Source organism: Gavialis gangeticus, unplaced genomic scaffold (genome assembly GCF_001723915.1).
Source record: "Gavialis gangeticus isolate Ggan-Ray unplaced genomic scaffold, GavGan_comp1, whole genome shotgun sequence".
Lineage (NCBI taxonomy): Eukaryota > Metazoa > Chordata > Crocodylia > Gavialidae > Gavialis > Gavialis gangeticus.
The window spans coordinates 14,862,202-14,871,254 of NW_017729015.1; the positions used below are offsets into that span (position 1 = coordinate 14,862,202).

At 50.0% G+C, this 9,053-nt stretch overlaps 1 protein-coding gene and 1 long non-coding RNA gene across 2 annotated transcripts in view; one reads left to right on the forward strand and one right to left on the reverse strand.

Annotated features, from left to right (window-relative positions):
• LOC109294065 overlaps positions 1–6,285 on the reverse strand; it is a 110,550-nt gene extending 104,265 nt beyond the window's left edge. The window contains exon 1 of the long non-coding RNA XR_002096460.1: positions 6,035–6,285. This is a non-coding gene — a long non-coding RNA (uncharacterized LOC109294065). The remainder of the gene's footprint in view (positions 1–6,034) is intronic.
• A 2,667-nt stretch (positions 6,286–8,952) lies between these two features.
• The window catches only part of MARCKSL1 (MARCKS like 1), a 5,615-nt gene continuing 5,514 nt past the window's right edge, over positions 8,953–9,053 (forward strand). The window contains exon 1 of the mRNA XM_019512279.1: positions 8,953–9,016. The gene's annotated coding sequence lies outside the window, so the exon portion shown is untranslated. The remainder of the gene's footprint in view (positions 9,017–9,053) is intronic.

The window sequence follows — 9,053 nt, forward strand, 5'->3', positions numbered from 1 at the left end:
CCCCTGTTGACTCAGGGTTGCTAATCTCTCCTGCCTCAATTCTCCTCTCAGGCTTGTGTAAACCAGGAGCGACTTCACTCAAGTCAATGGAGCTGCTTTGATTGGAGACGCAAGTGAGGAAATCAGGCCCTTGGCCTCTATCTCTTAGGACCCGCAGCAACATTTATCATCATCACAAGGCCCCGAGGGCCAGAATGGACCATGGCTCAATCCTGCCTGCATACACAGGGCAACTGATGTGATAAGCCTGTTCCAGAAGGCAATGACAAGCCACGCAAACAGCAGCAATGTGACCCAAGATCCTGACTGCTATGGGGGTCTTCCCTACCAAGAGCGATGGGCGCTTGGGATTCAGCTGTGCTGTGTAAGGCCCCCGTTCCTTAGTCTGGGTGGCTCAGGCATGAACACAAGAGTTAGCTGGGCTATTTAATGTGATTGAACAAAAGTGAAAGTGTGGAGTCACAGCCATCCTGCTGGAAACCCCAGGGCCCAGGAGATTTCCTAGTAAAGGGACTCCTGGCACCTCTGCTAAGGGAAGATGTGTCCTATGTCTGGGTCCAATGAAGAGACACGCCAAGCCCGTCTTCCAATTACCTGCTCGGCTTCGTGGAAGAAGGGAGGCAGACCCTTCCTGGAGTTCTGCTACAACTCAGCTCTTCCACGGGCTTTCAGAGACCCCAGATTCAGAGATCTACTAGATCAGATTACACGCACACTTGGACTCATCCTCTTTGAAGTCTGGTGATGGACATCTACACAAATGCCATCGCTAGAGACATCTAAGATTAACATGAGATAATCCAGATCAAGCTCAGTCGCTACTTTCCAGCCAGTAGTGACAACAGGATGATACAAATGAAATTAAATAAACAGATGAGAGCAACGCCGCACTTTTTTTTCTTCTCCTAAAGGAAGCCACAAAGAGCTGTACACGCAAAAGCCTCCTTCCCCCACCAGGAAGCAGCAGCCACGTCTGGAGAGGGACAAGATCATGGCGCAGCGTGCTAGGAAAATGCTGGCAGCAACGTTCCTCCACAGAGTCCATGCTGATCGCGTCACCTGGCAAAAACAGGACAGGTCGCCTCTCGGAGCCACCTCCTATCTTGAAAGCCTCCAATACTCAACTGCAACCATATTCTATGGAAACCAAACCAGCCTCCCGCCCAGGTGCATTTCAAAGGCGTGGACAATCCGGCCATTGTGGGCTATGCTGTAATCTCGTGTATGACAGGAGAGAGTGTGAATTTGGATCGCACAATTCTCAGCGCTCCTGATGTCCCCCTCCCCTCCACCTTTAGCCCATTATTTTCCTTGGCAGCTGCACAGAACGTAAAGGTCACTGATGATTCCCTCTACCAGACACCAGCGTCAAAGCAGAACAGACTCCCAAGCCCCTTGGCACAAAGCTGCTGTCTCTAGTGAAAGTGCCTGGGCAGCACGGAGTAACCCAACACTAGGGTAGAGATGGATGAAACTGGGGCTGGCGTAGCCAGACCCCAACAATCAGTCTTGGCACCAGGGCTGGTGTTAATCTAGGCCCCGTTCTCACGCAGGCACCAGACAACCACCTAGACCATCTCTGCCATAATCTCAGCCAATTCCCATGTGTATACCCATGTGCCCTCTTGGTCCAAAGGCTATTGCTCATGGCTTTAGCTCCAAATAGTGTCCTGTTTGATTGAGTGGGAAGTAATGGTAAGATCCTGCCCAAGCCACTTGGTAGCCATGCACATGCAGCTGGTCTGGTGCACACTGTCATGTACCCAAGACCCTTTTTGTCAGCATCTAGCCCCAAGTTTCTGAAATGGGAATGTTTTAGTGTGCTGGTCAACAGTCTCTTCTACTCCGGTGGGGCATCTGCATCCAAGTCAGTGAGTGGCCTCACAGGGCACATCTGCATGAGGACACATCAGAAGGGAAAGCTAAATTAATCTAGACCAAGAGCCTTAGTACATTCCCCCCCTGCATATCCACCCTAGTTCTTTTTGGAAGTGAATTAAACTCACAGAAACAAAAGCCACTTCTGCAAGAAGATTTCACCAAGTCCGTGGACAAATCACTTTCCCATCCTGGGTTTCTCTAAACAGCAAGTGACACGCACACACCCTTGCAAAATGCTCTGAGGTTCCTGGCTGCACGGGCATCAGTCACCAATTATTGCAATAATCTCCTGACTGCTTTCTCCACTTACTCCATCCTCACGCTACTTCCTGACCTACCGCCCTCATTACTCATGCTATTACCCTGCTTTTTCATTCATTGGCAAGGACAGTGGAAATAGGGCTTGTTGGACTTAACCAGAGGAGCTAAGTCCTTATGTCCATTGTATTAGGAACACTAGTAGAGGAACAGCTGTATAATATGGCCACTGGCAAAGGCACGCGGTAGCCTGATATCATAAAACCTAGGCTGGGAGAAGAATGGTTTTGCCAACATAATGACATCTATGCCAAGGGTTTCTGGCTGCACAGCTGTCAGTCAGGGATCACACCTTTTCTAACCCCAAAATAGAGGGATGCCAGAAGATGCCTGTAGCGCAGACACAGCTGAGCACATCTGAACACCAAGCTAACTGTCCACGTGTTCAGACGACTATGCTTTCTGGTATTCAGAGAGTTAGAACTATGCAGAGGTCACCGACAGCTACATCAGTGCAACAGTACCAGTGCTTAGTTTTTAGATAGCCATTTTGCGGAAATCACCTTTGCACGGTGTCAGCAGGAGCCTGTCTCTCTTAATACAACTGCATCCACGCATTGCACCACTTGAACCAAGCACAGGTACATTTAAAGGGGTACAATCTCTGTCCATCACAAAGGCCTAGGTGTGGATTGAGGAGCCAACTCTGAACACCAAGGTTTCAGCCCCGTCTCTAAAGAGCCCCGAGTATTTCCACATTTGAGCTACGCCAATGCTAGGATGTTCCAGTTCACGCTTTCCCCTCTGCACATTCAAAGGAGGGCAGCTTTGGCCCGTGTTCTTCCTGCTGGAATTCTCTCCCCAGAGAGATCTAATTAGCTAATTCCGTTGCTATTTTTAAAGCAAAATGGAAAGTCTTCTCCTTTATGCCAAGTGGCATTGTCTATCCTGGTGGGGCTGCCTCTAACTCAGTTAAGATCCACTAGCAGATGAGAAGACACTTGTGAAAGACTCCATATAAATGAATAAATAATCGCGTTAATTCTTAAATGCAAGCTGGATGAATAACAAAGGAGACAGGGTCAGGGTGTGAGGCTGCAAATGGTGCCGTCCTTCTAGCTGGAGTCTAAGCTCCTCAGGCAGGAACAATGTTTGCGTCTGTCTCCTGCAGGCTGTCAGCACTTAACACGGAATAAATTAATAATCTTTGGTGCTTTAACTAGGCTCTAAAAACAGAAAGTAACATCAGCACAGACGTCTCCCTCCATGAGGACTTTTAGGCATGAGCATCACATGGAAAAAACAGGTAGACTTGCCCGTGTCTGCTGCACCATGCGACTTTTGGCACTTGCCCAAAGCCCATTCAAAGCAGCGAAAGGATCGGTAGTGACATCAGCGAGTTTGACTCTCCTGCAGGGTGCTGCCTTGCTGAGAGCAGGCTGCAGCCCCGCACCCCAGAGCTAGCTGCATTTCAAAGACCCTTTGATTATTAGTGCAGAGTTTTGCCATGCCATCTAGCAATGTGCTCTGCCCCATACAAAACAAAAAGAAAGCAGTCCCTGCCCCTCAGTCAGAAAAGGGCCAAAATTTGCAATCAGAGCTACCCAGGCAGACCACTGCTCCCAGGGTCCCAGGCATATCTCAGCTGAGGATCAGAGCACCGACACTGCAGCAAGACTTCCTACTGCAGGCAGAAAAAAGCCCCAGTCCTAGTGAAATCCAGCATCAGTGATATATAAAGAACAGACAGAGTAGACAAGATGATGGGACACGGTGAGAAATCCAGAGGAAACACGTTCCTTGTTGGCTTCACAGAAGAAGAGGAGATTTAAAGTCCTTTCTAAAACGAGAGCGAATTGGTGGTCAGGGATCTTTTGGGATGAAAGCTTCTGTCAAAATGTAAGCAAGATCTGGTGTATCCATGATGATGATGATGATGATGATGAAAGGGGCCATTTCCCCCTCCCCAACAGGGCTGCATCTTGACCTCACTAATCATGCTAAAGTTTGCCCTTTAGAAACATCACATCTGCCTCCCATCACTTTAGCTCTAGCCCATGATCACTGTGGCAGGGGCGCAGCAGGGTGTAAAGCACTTTCTCCCCTGGAGCAAAATGAAAAAGGGATCTGGGTTCTGCATGGGGGGAGAGGGGACACAGATGGAGAAAAACCTGTGAGCAGCACTCCAGCCAGCAAGTAGCACCAGTGAAGCTACACAATACCCCAGGGACACAGCTCTCAGAATGGGGTTCCCCCCCTCATTTCCAATAAATCCCTTCCTTCTGCTAAACAAGCCCTGTCACTCAGACATTGCCAGCCTATTGCTTCATTGAGGAAAATCCCTTCCTAGCAAACAGCTACCGGGGAGAGGAACGGATGGATTGTGTTTGGTAAGGCACAGGCAATACTCCTGCTCCACTGACTCCCCATTAAGGCATTATGCAGCAAAACCCCTGCTCTGACAAACTGGCACAGACAGACCAGGACTTTCGCTGGGATAGATGAGATGCAATAGAGAACACAAAGCAGCAGCAGAGAATGGCATCCAGGAGACACCAGGACGACTCCTTAGATCTCACTTTCAGAGGACGATGCCCCTCCACAGCAAAACACAGACATATACAGCACTCAATACAGGCAAGGCAAACTACAGGACACAGCTTTATCTCCACCCACACCAAAGGAGGACAGCTCTTGCCCACGCAAGGAAATGTCAGCAAGATTGAGAGACACTTCACTGTCAATCCTGTTTCCAGCCCTGGTTTTGATTCTTCTGGCTGTCATTTCATTTCTAGGGCCCCGCTACATGTTCAAATGAAAGCTGGATAGAAACCAGCAACAGAGTTGCTACACATATTCAAGCACTAACTTGATAGCTGGTTGACTCTTTTTGTAGCTGGACAGTCATTTTTAGTGTGATAATTACTCTGACAGCGTGGCTGGTCTAAATTTATTGCATGCTTAACCAGTTAATTAATTGAGTAATATCTCTAAGGCAGGGGTGGGCAAAATGCGGCTCGGGGGCCAGATGCAGCCTGCCAGGCCATTCTATCCAGCCCACAGGGCCCCTAAAAAGTTTAGAAAATTAATATTAATCTGACCTGGGCTGCCTGTCACATGGCCCTTGACGGCTTGCCAAAACTCAGTAAGTGGCCCTCTGCCCAAAATAACTGCCTGCCCCTGATCTAAGATGTAGCAGGGGCTCTAGAGTGCCAAATTCTTCACCAGGACTTCAGGTGGAGACAGACATTTGCACATGCTTTGCATGATAGTCAACAGGGGTGACACTCAAGCCAGGTGAACATAATATTCATGTGCCAGAACAACAAACAGGCACAAGGGGAGAGTGGATTGCTCAAGACTAGTAAAAAGCTTTCATTTTTGTGCCGCAGTTTCAAAGCCAGCTAAGCTTAGCAACGACTCGAAAAGCTGCTCTGCTCCAACCACTGTGATGGAGGTTACAGCTGTTACCAATCAGTGCCCCCAGACAACTGAAGGATCCTGCATTTTGACCTTGCCTGAAAACTGGGTTCTCATTAACATAACAATCAGGCTGCATGTGGGATCTGACATGACCTGCCACTGCTGCCTATCCCGCCTATTTACTCATGTCTTTGAATTCAGGCTGGCCAGTCCTCTCATCTCAGATGTCCGTGCCAGGGTACACTGAGGGGTGCCTTGGAGAACACTCTACAGCTTTCTACCCCTTTACAGTGCCAGCTAAAGCAATCAACATGGGATAGCTGCCCTCCATTTCTCAGAAGGCAACAATAGCAACAGAGCAGGCAGCAGGTCTAGACAGGCCATAAAGGCTGATACATTTTTTAGATGGAATATTGAACAGTTGGCTGTAAACGCCGCCTGGCTGTGCAAGTCTGACTATAGTTACGCTTACCATAGCTTGAGGTGCAGCGAAGACTAGACCATCTCGTGACTGTTTGATGGCTACTGCAAACTGATGGCATCAGTCCCATTCCACAAAGCCTGGGCCTGCAGCGTGCCTCAGCATCTGTCCCAGCAACACAGAGGAGCGAATGGATTGAATTCTCTCCTTAGTCCAGGTGCTCTCTCCAGGTAAGGGGACAAACGCATAGGGTGATGCGGTGTGGGAGAAACTCGCACTGCATCTGTCCATGCCGTGTCCATTCTGTGGGGAGACAGAAGAAAATGAATCCTCCTGGCAGTAAACTCACCCATGTTCGTGAACACGGTTGTGAACATACTCTGAAAGTTTTGGAAAAATGAATTAGCAGTGGGGAAGATTGCACAGGAACAGGCCCAACCCAGAAATCAGGGCAGACCTGACACTCCTGCTACAGTGAGAAGAGGCACCCATAACACCATATTCCCTGGCTGTTTTCTTTTTGTGTGCATGTGTCCCAGCACGTAAAGCAAAGAAGCTTTGAACCCACGTTCCTCCTTTAAGAATAAAATATTTTGTGGTGCTGAACTAAAAAAAAAAAAAGAAAAGGCAGTGTTTTTATCTGATGCTGCCTAAGGGATTCATTGAAACCCACCCTTCAGCTCTCTGGAGCTCACAAGGGCTTGAGAATTTAGAATTCTAAACAGAGGCATTCAGTTAAGTCCTATAAATCCTCAATGGCCCCTTCACTGCCCTTATGGCCCATTGGGCAACTCCAGATTTTAACATATGGATTAAAGATCAGGAGGACAAATGAAAAGACACATGGCACCCATTCAAAGGCTTTATCAACTGACAACCAAGAGTCAATAAGGAAGATGAGGTCTATTTTAATTAACACAGATATTTTGCTCCAGCAGTGGGGGGTGGGGGAAGGGAAGACAAAACATGACCTTGTTGGTAAAACAAATACAACGTGCCATTGTTTTCCAGCCCAGATGCTGGCCTTGATCCTACCCCTTTATTGCAGCAGCACACAGCTGGTTGCACTAGGTTGTCCTGCTCCTCTGGAAGCTAAAGCTACACATAGGGCCAAGTAAGGCTAAGCATTAACTCCTTGCAGGGAGACACTGATCTTGTTCCTCCGCTGGCCAAAGCCAGGATAACTATGAGGCTACGGAGGAATGAGGCACACAAGTACAAGATCAGCATCCCTGATAAACAAGATGGGAGGACCTCGCTCCTGCAGGAATGCAAAGCTGCTGTGCAATCGCTAAATGACCCCCACAGGAAGCACGACGGCAGAGTAGAAAGGCCCAGTAGCTGAGCAACCTATTGGGACCATGATACTCTAACCTCAACTCTTCAGACTTACCTATTCTTTATCCATACGTCATGCTTTTTTATAAGGCAGGAAACGCATGGGGGCTACCTCACTTTGTCAGATGCCTGGGAAATAGCCTTCACTGGAGCATGACACCCTGAGCCTCCCTGCCGCTTCACGTGGGAGGGCTGGCAGCATCAACTGTGGCTGTTTTAAACCAGATGGGGCCAATTTGAACCCCGACTCCTAGCCTGATTGTCAGAAGTGTTGAGTATAATCTGTTCCAGCTGAGGGACACCAGGGGCTCAGCACCTCCAGAAACAAAGCCCATAGTCCAGTTTCCTTCACCAACTTCTAACATTGCTTTCCAGTGATGGCAGGGGCAGCGTCAATGGGAAACTTCAGCAAATGAAAATGAAAAAGTTCCACGTAGGTTCACCTGCAGCCATCAGCCCTGGATATTTTGGGGGCTTGTTTTCCACTCTGACACTTTGCTAGTTTGCTCAATGCCTTTTTTCTCTTATCTTGCCCTATGAAAGATCCACCCAAGAAAGAGCAAAAAACGAGTCTGGCTTGACTGGGGGTAAGAGATGTATGGGCATGGAGAGGGGGACTATGAAACAAAACAGATGCCAGGTGCCCTCAATTGCACAAAAGCAGACATAGGGGGGAGGGGAGAAAAAGGACTCTTCTTAGAGGCCCCAAAGGAAGAAGGTCTTGCATGGGAAAAGGTCAGCTAACTTCATCCCAACTACATAGTCCAACAAAAGAGATCACCCTCAGAAATCTTTGCCCTGGCGTCATTTCCAGACCACGGGGGCTACAACCAGTGGCAGCCTTAGGGGAGGGCAAGTCAGGCAAGCACCCAGGACCCGAAAGTTTTGGGACAAACGTCCGACTTGCTTACAGGTCATCAAAATTAAGCCTTGAAGGGGCCCCAAACGACTCTCTTGCCCAGGGCCCCAACAACCCTAAGGCCACCACTGCTATAATATTTACCCTTAGGCTGCCTCCTTCTAGATCCAGGCATTTGCAAGGGGTGAGGAGGTGCAGCAAACCTCCGTGCACAGCAACTGAGGCAGAGGCGTGTTTTTGAAGCCGGGCAAGCCGCCCATGGGGGCGAGGAGCCACCTGGAGCTGGCTTTGTGTGCCAGCTGCTCCGGGGCAGAGGGAAACAGCTGGGCAGCTTCACGCCCGGTTTCTGGGCAGTTTCCCGAGGCCCGCGGGAGGGGAGCAGGGCCCGGGACCTGCGCGCGAGCGACACCCGCGAGCAGCACCAAGCTGGGGGCGACCCCTTGCCCAACGTCCCTGACCCCCCCGTGGCCTCCGCCTCCCCCTGCACGGGGGGACCAGGCCCTTCCCTTTGTGCGGGGGGCTCAGCAGCCGGTACCTCCCATTGGGCGGGCATTTAAATGTCCACCACGCCCCCCTCCTTTGCACTTATTAGCGGCCGCGGGGGATTGTCTCCATTTCGGTGCGCGGAGCTGCTGAGCCTGGCCGGGACCTGCCTGCTGCCAGGGGCCGATCTCTCCCCGCTGGGGGCCCTTGACCCCGGACCGGGCTCTGGCATTAGCAGCCCGGCGCTTTGGGGCCAGGGCTTTACTTTTTCTCCCTCGGCTTGAAGGAGGACGACGCTGAGCCGACAGCGCGGCGGGGTCTCGGGGCGCCTCCCCCAGCCGCTCCCTCTCTCTTGGGCTTTTTTCTCTCTTTTTTTTTTTTTTTTTTTTT